This window comes from Muscardinus avellanarius (genome assembly GCF_963383645.1).
Source record: "Muscardinus avellanarius genome assembly, chromosome: 3".
NCBI lineage: Eukaryota > Metazoa > Chordata > Mammalia > Rodentia > Gliridae > Muscardinus > Muscardinus avellanarius.
In genome coordinates, this window is record NC_137788.1 from 20,386,887 (window position 1) to 20,402,191 (window position 15,305).

The window sequence follows — 15,305 nt, forward strand, 5'->3', positions numbered from 1 at the left end:
GGGGTTGGCCACCCTGCGCCTTGCTCCTCCTCAAAGCACGCCTCCGCGCCTTCGTGCTGGCCCAGCCAGTGCCTCCCAGGAGCCGTCACTTGCTCTGGAAGCCGGGTGCCGGCGTCACAGCCGTGTCCCCTCATACTACCTTGACTTGCCCCATGGGGGGGTGAGTGGGCGCAGCACCCAGGCCACCTGGGCCTTGGGTCCCACAGGGCTCACAGACGTGCAGGCAGAGACGCTGGCTGGGTGTCAGGTAACTACAGGGCTGTCGGGGGACACAGCCAGGATTAAGCCAGGTCCCCCTGGCCCCCAAACTCAGTGCCTTCCCTGGGAGCAGCCCTCCCACCCTTAGTCCAGGAACTGACCAGCTTGACCCCAGGAACTTAGGCTTGGCCCCGGAACTGACTGGCCGTGTCTCACCCCCGCCCTGCGGTGCAGATACCTCTATCTCCTGTTCTCTGAGGATGACGTGCTGTCCCTGGAAGACTGGGTGTTCAACACCGAGGCCCACCCGCTGCCCGTGAACCACTCAGCCAGCGCGGCCGGCGCCCAGCGCCGCTGACCACGCCTCGCCTCATCCAGACCGTTCCCAAAGGGATGGGGAACACAGGCCCCGTCCCAGGCAGACGCTGGACAATGTGTCGGACAAACCACTGCTTTTCCTCTGTGAGGAGACGGCCTGGAGACACGGCGCTGTCTCGTGGGCCCAGACATTCCTTTCTATGGAGAATTTCTACAAAACTCACTCACCTGCCATCCCGGGCGGAGGGACAGGAGGTGTGCACATGGACTCCGGTGTTTGATTCACTTCCTTTTGATTTTGTTTTAGTCTGATTTGCTTTTTCTTTTCAGCTGGATTAATCACAATTAAAGGACTGAAATGTAGTTTTCAAAATCATGTGTTTTCTAAAAGGGAGCCACCCCATGAAGGAAACCCTAGCACCTTTGCACACACCTGATCTGACCCTGTTACCTGTATTTTTAATGCCTTTTGCCCAACGTTTAATCTATGTTCAACTTTGTCATTCGCCTTACGATCTGAGAAGGGGGTCCTCTCACTCGGCCGAGTGTTACAAATCGCTTCTGCTATTCTCATTATTGTCGTGGAGAAACACGTGAACTAGAATAAAGGAGTTTACTGAATAAGAAATAAGATTGGCCTCATTGCACACCAGTGACTGCTGGGAAAGCCTCCACCGCGTTATCATCAGAAAGAATAACCAGCCGCGCGGTGCGCACGCTTGTCATCCCCGCGCTTGGGAGGCGGAGACAGGAGGATCGCGCAGGTTCGAAGCCAGCCGCGTGCACTGGCTTAGGAGACCCTGTTTCCAAATAAAAATATAAAAAATAGGTCTGGGAGTGTAGCCTGGAGGTAGAAGGGTTTCCAGGAACCCCAGTACCACCAAAAAAAAAAAAAAAAAAGAAAGAAAGAAAAAAAAAGAATAACCAAACGGCAGTCAGGTTAAGGTATAATTTAGTGAACAATTATGTTCCCTGAAATGGGTCCTAATACATTCAGGAAGCGTGAGGCCAGCACTTCAGATGGATATTTCTACTCAGGCAGAGCCTTGGAAGAAGCCCAGAGAGGAGCAGCGGCTTGCTGAGGTCCCTCGGCCAGCGGGAGGCATCCTCGGCCCGCCACTTCCTGGCCACCCCGGTCTTTGCCCCATCATTCAGCAGATGCTTGGTGGACAGCTGCAGTGGGCCAGACACTGGGCCAGGGCCAGGGACACAGCTGAGAGCCAGACAGTCATAAACCCTGCAGTCAAGGGAGACGCATCATAAAGGAAAGCCGCAGATAAACCACAAAGTAAGCGCTGAGGAGGAGAGATAGGCTGAGCCAGCAGCGGCCAGGCCCTACCTTAGGGCTGAGGAGGGAGGGCCTCTGGGCAGGTGATCTCAAACAAGACCCACACGATAAGTAGCAGCAGCTAGAAGCGGATCCAGCAGAGGACCGAGCATCCACAGCCCAGACCCCCGTTCCGCTCTCCCAGCGCCCACTGAGACCACCTGCAGAGCAAGCAGTCCAGGTCCCAACCTGAGCTGAGAGCAGCCGCCCTCACGCCCCTGCGGCCGCAGACCAGACCGCCATTCCCCAGCTCAGCTGCTCTATCTTGACTGTGCTGTAGACCTGTAGCTTCAGGGTGCTGGGGCTCTGGGCCAGGTGACCCGGCTTTAAATCCCTGCTCTGGGAACCCAGGCAGGCTGCCTCCCCTCTCTGCTCTCTTCTTTTCCATCCAGGGGAGGGAAAGCTCCTACCTCCTGAGGTCGCTTTAAGAGTAAGTGTGATGCTCTTGGTGCCCTGGAGTTGCAAGAAATGCCTCTTTGTTGGGGAGGCTCAGGCACCCGCGGGGTGCAGAGCAGAGCTGCGGGTTTTTAGCCCTGTGGCAGGAGCCCCAGCATTGGGTAAATAAGTCCCTGCACTCCTGCTAGGCACCGCTGAAGTGGGGCGTCTGCATTTAAAATAAACAAACAAAAAAAGCAAAACAGAAAAACTCACTGCACAAACAATGTAGGAAGATTAAAAAATAAAGATAAGCAGGAAGAAAAATCATCTGCCACCCTACTCTCCAGAATGAATACTGTTCTATTTTCCTCTAGACCTTTTTCTATGAATATATAGAATATATATTTTGCAAACGTATCATCTTATGCATACTGTTTTCTTATAACCTGCCTTTGCACTTAACTATATATTGTGAACCTCTTTCTGTGTCAACAAATACACATTTATGTCACCACCGTTACCTGGTTGTGTAGTATTCCGTTACCTGGTTGTGTAGTATTCCGTTACCTGGTTGTGTAGTATTCCGTCGTGTGCTGTCTTTTGTTGATCTAAAGCCCTCTTGGCGGGCATTTGGGTTTGTGTCAGTTGGCGGGCATTTGGGTTTGTGTCAGTTTGGGAACTTAGTTACAAATAATAACTAAATCTAACTGAAGCTGCCCCCCCCCAAAAAAAAAGTGTATTACAATGTCATGGGGCGGCTCTTGGAGTCTCAGGAAAGAACAGAGTGATGCTTTGTTAGTCAGGGATGCTACAGGAACCCAAGAGCGGCCTTGCCAGACACCATATCCTTGGACGGCCATATCCAAGTCTTGGGGTCCTCCAGTGTCTCCTTTCCATTTGACTGCACCTGGCTCAGGAGCCTGCCCTGGCCGAGGGCAGGACCCCATGCAGTGGGCCACGGGCCAGCCCCTGGAGAGAAAAAAAAAATGAGGTTTGTTGCCAAAATAAGGGACCTGCATGCTGGAGAGGCAGGGGCAGTAGCGCCATTAGTTTGATTTTTTTTTTATTTTTCCAGCATTGTACAGCGTGACGAAGAACACACTGGCTGCTCCTCTTCTGCATCAGCTACCAGAGCGGCTCTCCTCCCAAAGCCTCCCGCAGCTCCCCAAGCTCCCTGGGGCAGCCATCCCTTCCCCGCTCCACTCCCAGCAGCCTAGTCCTCTCCCTTACCACTAGAGCAACTTGTAAAAGGGAATATGTTAAAACCCATCCCCCCCAGGAGGGCCGTGCAGGTGGAGAAATGCCATCCTTTTGGCAACCTAACTCTATTCCAGGGATAAAAATAAGACCGAGGCCGGCTGAGAGGGAGCGAGGAGGGTGAGTCACCCTCCCCTAAGGCAGCAGCCGCGGCGCAGGCGCAGCCCCGGCCCCAGCCTTTCTGCTCAGCCTGCTCCTTCCCCAGCTGCGTCTCATTTAGGCCTCTTCCAGCCCTTGCTGCAGGCAGAACTCCCTCGCACACCTGCTTTCCTGGTAGATGGGCTTGGTTCTCATTCCCTCCCATTACCAGCCTGGGGCGGAGTGAGGGGGCCCCCATTTAAAGGGGTCTGTCCAAATCGGCCAAATGCACCGGGAAGCAAAGCAGATGTGGAAAACCTGGTGTGAAACCAGCGCCCCTGAGCTCAAGGCCTGATTCTCAGCCCTGCTCCCTTCACTCCGGGGAGCGAGCCCGCTGCAGCCTGGGAGGGGGCCAGGCAGCTTCCCCAGGGCCTGCCCTGCACTGTGGAGCTGGTGCCCTCTGTGACTCAGGCTCACTCACGCTGCCAGCGGGGTGGGGGGAGGCACTGAGGGGGCTCTCACATCTGGAAATACCTATTTGGTATCCGGTATCGGGACAGCGCTTTGATCCTGCTCAGCCCATCTCTGAGCGGGAGCTCCTCAAACCCCCGTGCACCACCTGGGGACCTTGTTAAAAGGCAGCTTCGCATTCAGTGGGTCCGGCGCGTGTGGCGCCTGAGATTCCGCTGTTCTAACAAGCTCCCGGGAGACGCTGCGGGTCCGAGCCAGGCTTTGAGCAGCGGCTCAGCGGCCACTCCCTCACCTCCTGCCCTTTCTGTGAGTTTCTGGAGCCGAAACAGACGCAGAGTGGAGGGGCCCAGGTGTTGGGGTGGCAGCTACAGGTGCCTCCACGCAGCTGGGCCATTGCCTTGTCCAGGGCTCGCCCCTCCTCCGGGAGTCAGGCAGGTGGTGGTGGCGGCTGGTGGCCTGGAATGGAGCTGCCCAGCGGGCCTTCCTCATGGCCACACTTTCTGTAGGGGACCCGCGCGGGAGTGCTGGTCACTTCAGACGTGACGAGGGCATCTGAGTGCTGCATTTATTTTATTGCACTTTAAATTGAAATAACCCTATGTGGTTACTGGCTGCCATTTGAACAGCACAGAATTCAAACTTAGAAAACCACTGCCCTCGCCGGGCGTGGTGGCGCACGCTTGTGATCCCAGCATCCGGGAGGCTGAGACCGGAGGATCGCGGTTCGCGGACAGCCTCAGCTACTTAGGCCCTTCGCAACTTAGTGAGACCCGGTTTCAAAATAAAGAATAAAAAATAGGGCAGGGGGTGTAGCTCGGAGGTCAAATGCCCCCGGGTTCCATCCCCAGACCTAAAAAAAGAAAAAAGAAAAAGGAAAACCACTGCCTCGCTCATGCCCCGCCAAACCCTCCACCGTGAAAAAATAATCTTAGCACAAAACATATTGGTTGGGGAATCAAGGCGTCCCTTGAACATACCTGGCTATTTTTATATACTCGTTCCAGCCTCTGCTTTTCCCCGCAAACCCCTGGCTTTGGGTTGTTTTTGCTGTTTCTCACTCTTGGTTTATCTGCGGGTGGCACCAGGCTGAGGGTGGAAAGAGGAGAGGCACCCTGGGAGGGAGAACGCGGGGGACCCAGCTGCCAGCCCTTTCCCGGCTGTGTGGCCGCGGGCAAAGCCAGAAGCCTGTCTGAGCGCTGCTCCACGGGCAGAGAGGAGAGTGGCTTCCGAGGTTAGTTGAGACCCCACGCGTGTAGGAACTCAGAACCTTTTAGCAAGGATTGTTATTGTTGGGACGTGAACTTTTTTGTCAACTGTAAAAACCTTGCGTAAAAGCGAGGCAAACGCTGCTGTCAGAAATTCTCTTTTTTAAACAAATGCTCTGAAACTCGGAGGAAACTGCATCAAGCAGGCCCAGGAGACACCACAAACTCTCAAAGCAATAAATCTGAACGCGTTCTGCTTTTCGCACTGACAAGCATTTTGCCATTAGCCCTGAATCTACGGAAATTGGGAAGCGGGGAGGAGGCGCGGTGGACTGTCCCGGGCCGGCGCAGGGAGGGCCGGGGTCTTCCGGGCAGCTGGCCCTCAGGAGCCTCCGCGGGGCCACTGGAGGCTGGGCTCACGGTCCTCTGCAGAGTTCTGATAAATCCTTGCTACCGCTTTGGTAGGGAGGCAAGGCCGGTAAAGTCAACATCATTTAACAGAAGACAGTGAAGTCCATAAAGGCCGCCAAGGGCTAAGCCATTGCTGGCCTCTGGGGAGGTCTCCGGGGGCCACTGTGGCCTCGGACATTCCCTGCACCCCACTCTCCCACTCATGCCTAAGCGGTGCTCAGTTCAGAGTGGCCCTAATCCTACTCAGGATGTTGCTCATGACAGTTCTGTTTGGTTTTTTTGGTCCTGGAGCTTGAACTCAGGGATGTTCTACCTATGAACTATATCCTCAACCCTTTTTTTTTTTAATTTTGAAACAAGGTCTCACAAAGTTGCTGAGTATCTTGCTAAGTTGCTGAGGCTGGCCTCAAACCTGTGATCCTCCTGTCTCAGCCTCCCAAGTACTGGGATTTCAGGCATGTCCCATCATCCCCAACATGATGGTATTTTTTTAACCTGTTGTCCCAACATGATAGTAGTAACCCCTCCCCCCAGCTTGTGATAGCGCTCCGATTTGGACTATTTGTAATTAGCCCCCAGTCTAAGTGAAAACAGTGGTAACAGCTGTTTCTCCTGGAAAGCTTCAGGGCTATGAAGCGAGCCCAAGGACTTTTCCTTTAGAAACCAAGATGGAAGTTTCCTGGGCTTCCCCACACCCCCACTCCTTTCTACCCCTGCACCCCTTCAGTGTCACCTCCTCCGAGCAGCTTCCCCGGGCTGCTTAGCTCCTCCCCTTTGGCCTGGGCTCTGTCATATCTGGGGCAGACTCAGGCGTGCATGAGCCACCCCATCATAGACCCAGGCTCCAGAGGACAGGACCCTATCTTCTCACCTGGGTGTCCCAACGGGTTATAGATAGAAGTAAAGGTCTAGCTGGGGACTTGTGGGTCAGCCGTCAGTCCAGCCTCCTCCCAGGTTGGATGGACACGAGGAGCCAGGTGGGGTCACCTGTTTTATCGCAGGTCTCTTCAGGATGTCGTGGTGTGGACGGTGCCGTGGCCAGTGCCTTTCTCCCTAACGCCTGCACTCTGCCCTGTCCCGCAGGAAAACCAGCCTGTGCCTCACTGTGGCCCATCCTGAGATTTCCTTCTGTGACATCAAAAACCCTCATGGGAGCCAGGCGTGGTGGTGCACGCTTGTAATCCCGGCGCTTGGGAGGCGGAGACAGGAGGATCACGCAGGTTCGAAGCCAGCCGCGCTGGCTTAAGAGACCCTGTTTCCAAATAAAAATATAAAAAAAAAGATAGGTCTGGGAGTGTAGCCCGGAGGTAGAAGAGTTTCCAGGAACCCCAGTACCACAAAAAAAAAAAAAAAAAAAAAAAAAAAACCTCATTGACTGGGCATGGTGGCGCATACCTGTAGTCCCAGTACTCAGGAGGCTGAGACAGGGTGACTGCAGGTGCAAGGCCAAGCCTCAGCAACTTAGTGAAAACCAGTTTCAAAATAAATAATAAAATAGCTTTAGAAGCATAGTTCAGAGGTAGAAAGCCTCTGGGTTCAATCCCTAATACCAAAATAAAAAAAGGCCCTCAAGGCGGAGTCCAGGTACACCTCCTGGGGACCTCTTCAGGACCCCCCTGGAGGTGATAATTGCTGCCCTCCCCTCACTGTTCTGGAATCCTCTGGCCTTTGTCATTCAACCAGTAACCATGAGCCACTTCCTCTTGGCCAGGAGACCATGGGCTAACCCTAACCCTGACCCTGACCCTAAGCCTGACCCCTAACCCCTGACCCTAACCCTGACCCCTAACCCCTGACCCTAACCCTGACCCCTAACCCTGACCCCTAACCATAACCCTCACCCTAACCCCTGACCCTGACCCTAACCTCTAACTCTGACCCTAACCCTGACCCATAAACGTAACCCTGACCCTCAGCCCTCCAGGCGGGGCAGGCCTGAGACAGACATATCTGGGAACATGGAGTGGGACCAGGAGTCCTAGACCCAGAGGCAGGTGAGCTGCCTGGGGAGAGCAGGATGGCCCTAGAGCTGAGTTCTCCTAGGCTGTGGGAAGAGCGTTCTAGGCAGAGACAGAGTCGGGAAAGGTCTGTGCGAGGAGCCCATGTTGTTGCCGCTCACTGGCTGGAGGTGGTCAGCAGAAAGGGCTCCATCCCACAGAGCCTGGTGAGCTGGCCTGGGGTGTGTTGCTTTGTTTGTTTGGGGCACAGGGGCTTGAGTTCAGGTGCCTTCTACCTGCCCTTTTTTAAATTTATTTTGAAAGTTTTGAAAGAGGGTTTTGCTAAATTGTAAGGTGTCCTCAAGCCTGCGATCCTCCTGCCTCAGCCTCCCAAGTACTGGAATCATGGATGTTAAGAGTTTTTTTTAGGAGGGGCACTGGGGATGGAAACCAGGGGCATTCTACCTCCAAGCTACACCCCCAGCCCTATTTTTTGTTCTTTATTTTGGAACATTCTGGATTTGTGACAGATATGACATCTGTGAGTTCTGGATCTATCAAAATAAAATATTAGTAATACACGTCTGTCCCCACCCTGCCCCAGGGTCCCTCCAACATGGCTTTCTATGGCAAGTCCCTCCCAGGCTGGATTCTGCCTCTGGCCACCAGGATGCACCCCGCTTTTGCTGGTGCTGGGTCATCCTCTGTGCACCTCCCCAGGGCCCCAACCCCAGGTCCCTAGGGCTTTTCTCCCTTGTCACCTGGTCCCCCGCCTGTGGTCACCATGTGGCTTTGACCTGTGCCATCCAAAGCCCACTGATTACCGAGGGGCCCGACCGCCACAGCCACTGGAGCCTTCAGGACCCTCCTGGGGCATCGTGGACCCGGCCGCAGAGGAAACCATCTCGCCTCTGAGGACTTCTGGAGGGGGGCCTCAACTGAGGACGAGGAGCATTCTTGACAAACTTTGCAGAAGTGAATTTAAGGGCATGTCAGAGGCACAGAGATTGAGGAAAGCCAGGGACCCACATTCAAGGGAGATTGCGGGTCGTCTCAAGGGAGAGAAGCTTTGGGGGCTCTCAACCCCCCTTTTTTATGGTACTATGGGTGGAACCCAGGGGCTTTTCTACCTCCGGGCTATACTCCCAGACCTATTTTATACTTTATTTGTAAACAAGTTCTCACTAAGTTGCTGAGAGCCTCACTAAGTAGCTGAGGCTGGCTTCGAACCTGTGGGATCCTCCTGTCTCAGCCTCCCAAGTGCTGGGATTACAAGCGTGCGCCACCACGACCACCTGTTCGGCTCTTCTTCTTTTTTTTTTTTTTTTTTTTGTGGGTCTGGGCGTGGAACCCAGGGGCATTTGACCTCCGAGCTACACCCCCTGCCCTATTTTTTATTCTTTATTTTGAAACCGGGTCTCACTGAGTTGCGGAGGGCCTCACTAAGTAGCTGAGGCTGTCCCCGAACCGCGATCCTCTGGTCTCAGCCTCCCGAATGCTGGGATTACAAGCGTGCGCCACCACGCCCGGCTTTCGGCTCTTCTTCTAAAGGGCACTCTGGCTGAGAGGTGTTGGGAGGTTGGTGGGGATGGCATCACAGGATGGTTTATGGTGGCCTGGCTGCTCTCAGGATCGTAGGCTGACACAGTCCTCATTATCGGACCAGTAAATCACATTGGAAAGTACTCCAGATTGTAGGTTTCTTAAAATATCATATCTCTCTTTGCTTAATCTATTTATTACATGGGCTAATTAACAGTGCACAAAGTAATTTTCCTAAGTGAGTGAATTTATGGTAACTGTAAGACTTACACATTTCCCAGAAATTTGGGAATGGCAGGCCTGGGGGTGAGAGGTATACGGAGTTTTAGCATAAGGCATATGGCTTTCAGATCAAAATTTTATTTCTGGTCTTACCCTTGGTCTCCTTTCCGCCTGGCTTTTCATGCCTTCCTTCCTGCTCGGGCTGGCCTGTCTCTGAGATCTCGCCTCTCCCTCCATCTCTGAGGACCTGGGTTCCTCCATTGAGGGATAATTAAGATATCTCCCAGCCTTCCACCCCATGGGGGGCAGTCTAGAACTGCGCGATGCCTACGCACACGCGTGCTCGTGGGGGGGGTGAGCAGGGTCTCACCGGGTTAATGAGAGTCTCACTAAGTCTTAATTTCTTTTTTTTCTTTTCCTTTTTTTTCCCCCTTTGGTGGTACTGGGGTTCCTGGAAGCCCTTCTACCTCCGGGCCACACTCCCAGACCTATTTTATACTTTTTTATTTTTGGAAACAGGGTCTCAAACCAGCGTGACCCTCCTGTCTCCGCCTCCCAAGCGCGGGGATTACATGCGTGTGCCACCACGCCCGGCTGTTAAGTCTTAATTTCTAAAAGATCACTTACCCCGGTGTGTCTTGTGGGCACTAGGGTGCTCAGGCACTTCCGAGTGTCCGCTGCAAAGCCCTCCTCTCTCTCCCCATTTATGTCAAGGCTCTAAGGTGCACGGCTGAGAGCAGAGCTCATGAAGTCACGGCGTGTTCCTCCCTCCTGTGTGTGGCCAGTGTGTCCAGGTTTGGACTTTCCCGTTCTTCGAGTGTCCTACTTCAGGGCACTGAGTCAGTCCCCGGCAACGCCCTGCTGTTGCCTCTGCCTTGGACACAGCTCCCCATGAACAGCTCCATGAGAAGCAGAATCTGGGACAGTGGGTCCAGCACCATTTGCCTGTGCCCGCCTTGACCGCAGGAAGTCCCCGATGTCAGACTCATGTTCAGTAGCTTATATGGAATTCCACTGTCTTTACTTTTTCTTGGTGCTGGGGATGGAACCCAGGGGCATTCTAACTGAGCTACACCCGCATCCTTATTTTTTACTCTTTATTCTGAAACAGGGTCTCACTGAGTTGCAGAGGGCCTCACTAAGTAGCTGAGGCTGTCCGCGAACCGCGATCCTCCTGTCTCAGCCTCCTGAGTACTGGGATAACTATAGGTACATGCCACCACACCTGGGCCATTGTTCTTACATTTGAAAGTCTCACCCTCCAGTCCTGGATGAGCAACAGGATATAGAGGAGGATAGTTTTATTAAAAAGCGAAAAAAATTTTTTTAGACTTAGGCACTCAGTGTCCAGAATTCCAAAAAACTAGGAGGTCCTCATGCCGCCCGGTGATCCTCACCACTGTGGGCACCGTGACGTCTGATGGTGAGGCCTGGCCAGAGTGGGCTGAGAACAAGACTTCAGGAATGCTGGGGAAACACCCCTCAGCATCCCCTTGCCCCAGCCCCATAAATTTACCTGCTCTGGCCCAGTGCCAAGCCCACCAATGGAGGAATACATGACTGCTCTGCTCTCCCTCCCTCCCAGCACCCCGTGAGGCCCCTGGTTGGTAAGCAAGGGGCTCCTGGCTCACTCTCGCGGGCTCTTGCCCTGGTCTGCCCCTCCCAGGCTTCACTCCTATTAAAGCCTGTTCTGGTCCACTGGGCCATGTGTCCCTTCTATCCCTAGAGTTTCTAGCAATCCCTGATTGGGGAGCTTGTAAAAATGTTCCTCACAGAGCCAGGCGTGGTAGCACACACCTGTAATCCCTCTTCTTGAAAAGCCGAAACAGGAAGACCACTGGATCAGCAACAGAGCAAAACTCTCAGCAAGTGAGAGGACGCGTGCGCGCACATGCAAGTGATACTGGGAATTGAACCCAAGGGAGTTCTACCTCTGAGCCACATCCCCAGCCCTATTTAATTTTTTGTTTGGAAACAGGGCCTCACTAAGTTGCTGAGGCTGACTTCAAACTTGTGATCCTCCTGTCTCAGCCTCCCAAGTACTGGGATTACAAGTGTGCACCACCACACCCGGCAAGACCCTGTTTCTAAACAAAAAATTAAAAGGGCTCAGGATATAGCTAAAAAGTAGAATGTCCCTGGTTTAATCTCTAACACCACACACCTAAATAAAAAGTCCCTCATGTCCCCACCAAATGGAGCTGGGGCCAGGCATTCACCTCATTCAAAGGCTGCAGGCAGTGGGGTAGGCAGGGGCTAGACCATCATGGCTTCTCTTACCCTCCATCCTAAGAACACTGTGTCTGTGGACCCTTCTGGGCACCTGGATTCCTCCCATAAACCTAGGAAATAAATCTGTCTGGACAGCACAAGAGTCAAGCCAAGCCTGTCCCGACCCCTAAACAGGGGTGTGCTTTGTGGCTGATCAGAGCCCCAGCCGGCGCCCAAGAATCCAGCCACAGCCACTCAATGCTTCAAGAAAGAGCAGCGTCTTGGCCACACAAGCCAAAGGCTGCTTCTCTTCTGCCTCCTGTGAGCTCTGGCCCTGGGGCTTTCCATGCCATTTATAAGCTGGTGACTCTGAAATGGAGGGCCCGTGCCTTGCCTTCCCACAGCTCCGGGCGCCAGGCTCATGTGCCACCCCCCCAAGATGGTACCATGACGCCGAGCTCCAGGCCAAAGGCACCCCTTCCCACTTACCGTCCACCCTCCAAGCCACCAGCTAGTCCCCTCTCCAACTCCAGCCCGTTCTTGGCATGCTTGGCCCTCTGCCCCGAGTCTGCGGCCAGCCCAGGCCTCCCCTGTGCCGGGAGCACCAGCCTCCTGCTGTCCTCCTCCCTTCCTGCTCCCCCATAGCTATTATTCGTCCAGACACCAGAAAACTCCTTAAAAAAAAAAAAAAGCTTCATTGGGGTATCATTGATATGCCACAAAAAACCCACCCAGTCAAAGTATATGATTGGAAGGGCACGATGACGCACCCACAACCTCAGTACTTGAGCTGAGACAAGAGGACGCTGGGTTCGAGACCAGCCTCACTGACTTAGTGAGACGCTCAGCAAACCTAATGAGACCGTTTCAAAACAAAAAATAAGGCCAGACCCCCGAAGAAACTGGGGCCTGGTCGCAAGACCCTGGGCCCCGGGCGGGAGTCAGGTGGGGCATGCCGGACCCCCAGAAGAGCCGGGGCCCGGGTCGCAGTACTCTGGGCCCCGGGTGGAGTTGTGCGGAGCACGCTGGACCCCCGGAGAAACCGGGCCCGGGTCACAGTGCTACTGAGTGCCTGATCCCACAACTTCCTCAAACCACACATACTGTCTTCTCTTATTAAAAAAAAAAAAAAAAAAAAAAAAGGAAAAGAAAAAAGAAAAATATCAGAGAGGGGTCAAGAAAGCTGTGGCGGATGCCAGGATACTGGAGATGCAGACAAAACTTATCCAAATGAACTGGGACTTTTGGAAAAATTCCCCGTGAAGGACAACTGCTTCTTCCCTATATTCTTAAGAATCCTGGACTTCACCTGTAAGGAGAGAATTTAGCAGAGACCTAGGAGGAAGGCAGTGTTGGAAGCAGTCTCCGCGATAGTGGTGGAGACTTGTATCCAGGAAAGGCAGAAATCTGATCCTACCAACCTTATTTTTTGGAGAAATTACACCAAACATCGAATGCTACCGTCGAGCATGCTTAGGAACACTGGACAACATTCAGAGTGGAAAAAGAGCTTGGGAAAGATTTGAAATGGTGGAGGCAGTGACAATGGCAGTGGCCAGTACTCAGGGGAGGCAGAGATCTGATGCATTACACCTGGAACCCCAGGGGCAGAATGCTACCACCACGCACCCTTGGGAACGTGAGACAACCTGCTGGGAAAAGAGGGTGCTCGGATTGGAGCCTGCCGACAGGTGAAGCCGGCGACGGAGATAGCAAAGCTGGGATTGGAGCCTGCTGTGACGCAAGGCCGGTGCTGGAGCCTCCGAGGCCGGGATCGGAGGATGCCGAGGGGTTAGGCCGGGGCCGGGGCCAGCGAGGCCGGGATTGGAGCCTGCCGTGAGGCAAGGCCAGTGCTGGGGCCTCCGAGGCTGGGATCGGAGCCTACCAAGGGGTTAGGCCGGTGCCGGGGCCAGTGGCCAGCATTGGAGCCTGCTGTGAGGCAAGGCCGCTACTGGGGCCTCCCAGGCTGTGATCAGAGCCTGCTGAGGGGTTAGGCTGGTGCTGGGGCCAGCAAGGCCTGGAACAGAGCCTGCCGTGAGGCAAGGCCGGTGCTGGGGCCTCTGAGGCCACGATCGGAGCCTGCTGAGGGATTAGGCCAGTGCCGGGGCCAGTGAGGCTAGGAATGGAGCCTGCCGTGAGGCAAAGCCACTACTGGGGCCTCCGAGGCCGGGATCAGAGCCTGCTGAGGGGTAGGCCGGTGCTGGGGCCAGCGAGTCCAGGAGCAGAGCCTGCCATGAGGCAAGGCCGGTGCTGGGGCCTCTGAGGCCGGGATCAGAGCCTGCTGAGGGGTGAGGCTGGTGCCGGGGCCAGCAAGGCCGGGATTGGAGCCTGCCGTGAAGCAAGGCCACTACTGAGGCCTCCGAGGCCTGGATTGGAGCTTGCCGAGGGGTAAGGCTGGTGCCGGGGCCAGTGAGGCCGGGATCAGAGCCTGCCATGAGGCAAGGCCGGTGCTGGGGCCTCCGAGGCTGGGATTGGAGCCTGCCATGAAGCAAGGCTGGTGCTGGGGCCTCCGAGACCGGGATTGGAGCCTGCCGAGGGGTTAGGCCGGTGCAGGGGTCAGCAAGGTCGGGATTGGAGCATGCCATGAGGCAAGGCCGGGCTGGGGCCTCCAAGGCCAGGATCAGAGCCTGCCGAGGGGTAGGCCGGTGCCAGGGCCAGGGTTCAGCATCGGAGCCTGCCTTGAAGCAAGGCCGTTACTGAGGCCTCTGAGGCCGGGATCAGAGCCTGCCGAGGGGTTAGGCTGGTGCCGGGGCCAGCGAGACTGGGATTGGAGTCTGCTGTGAGGCAAGGCTGGTGCTGGGGCCCTCGAGGCCTGGATTGGAGCCTGCCGAGGGGTAAGGCTGGTGCCGGGGCCAGCGAGGCCGGGATTGGAGCCTACCATGAGGCACGGCCACTACTATGGCCTCCGAGGCTGAGATTGGAGCCTGCTGAGAGGGTATGTTGGTGCCGGGGCCAGCGAGGCCAGGCTCGGAACCTGCCATGAGGCAAAGCCAGTGCTGGGGCCTCCGAGGCCAGGATTGGAGCCTGCCGAGGGGTTAGGCCGATGCTGGAGCCAGCAAATCTGGGAACGGAGCCTGCCGTGAGGCAAGGCCGGTGCTGGGGCCTCCGAGGCCAGGATCGGAGCCTGCCGAAGGGTTAGGCTGGTGCCGGGGTCAGCAAGGTCGGAACTGGAGCCTGCTGTGAAGCAAGGCCGGTGCTGGGGCCTCTGAGGCCGGGATCGGAGCCTGTCGAGGGGTAGGCCGGTGATGGGGCCAGCAGCCGGCATCGGAGCCTGCCTTGAGGCAAGGCCACTACTGAGGCCTCCGAGTCTGTGACCAGAGCCTGCTGAGGGGTTAGGCTGGTGCCAGGGTCAGCGAGGCTGGGACGGAGCCTGCCTTGAGGCAAGGCAGGTGCTGGGGCCACCGAGGCCATGATCGGAGCCACCCGAGGGGTTAGGCCAGTGTGGGGGCCAGCGAGGCCAGAATCGGGGCCTCCCATGAGGCAAGGCCGCTGCCTGAGCCAACGAGGTCTGGATCAGTCCACCAGGTAGCCAGGCCACTACTGGGGCTGTCAAGTGTGGGATCGGTACTTGCAATGCAGCATGCACAGAGAAATATCACAGGAAAAGAAAAACCAGATGCTTTCCCTAATCAGCAATAACTAGAAGGAAAGGGGCAACAGGAAGAGGTCGAGCTATAGAAAGGGCCCTATAGTGAAGCAACTAAGGTGACCAATCAGAGGGTATGGAATAGGGGAAGATGGAGCCTCTTT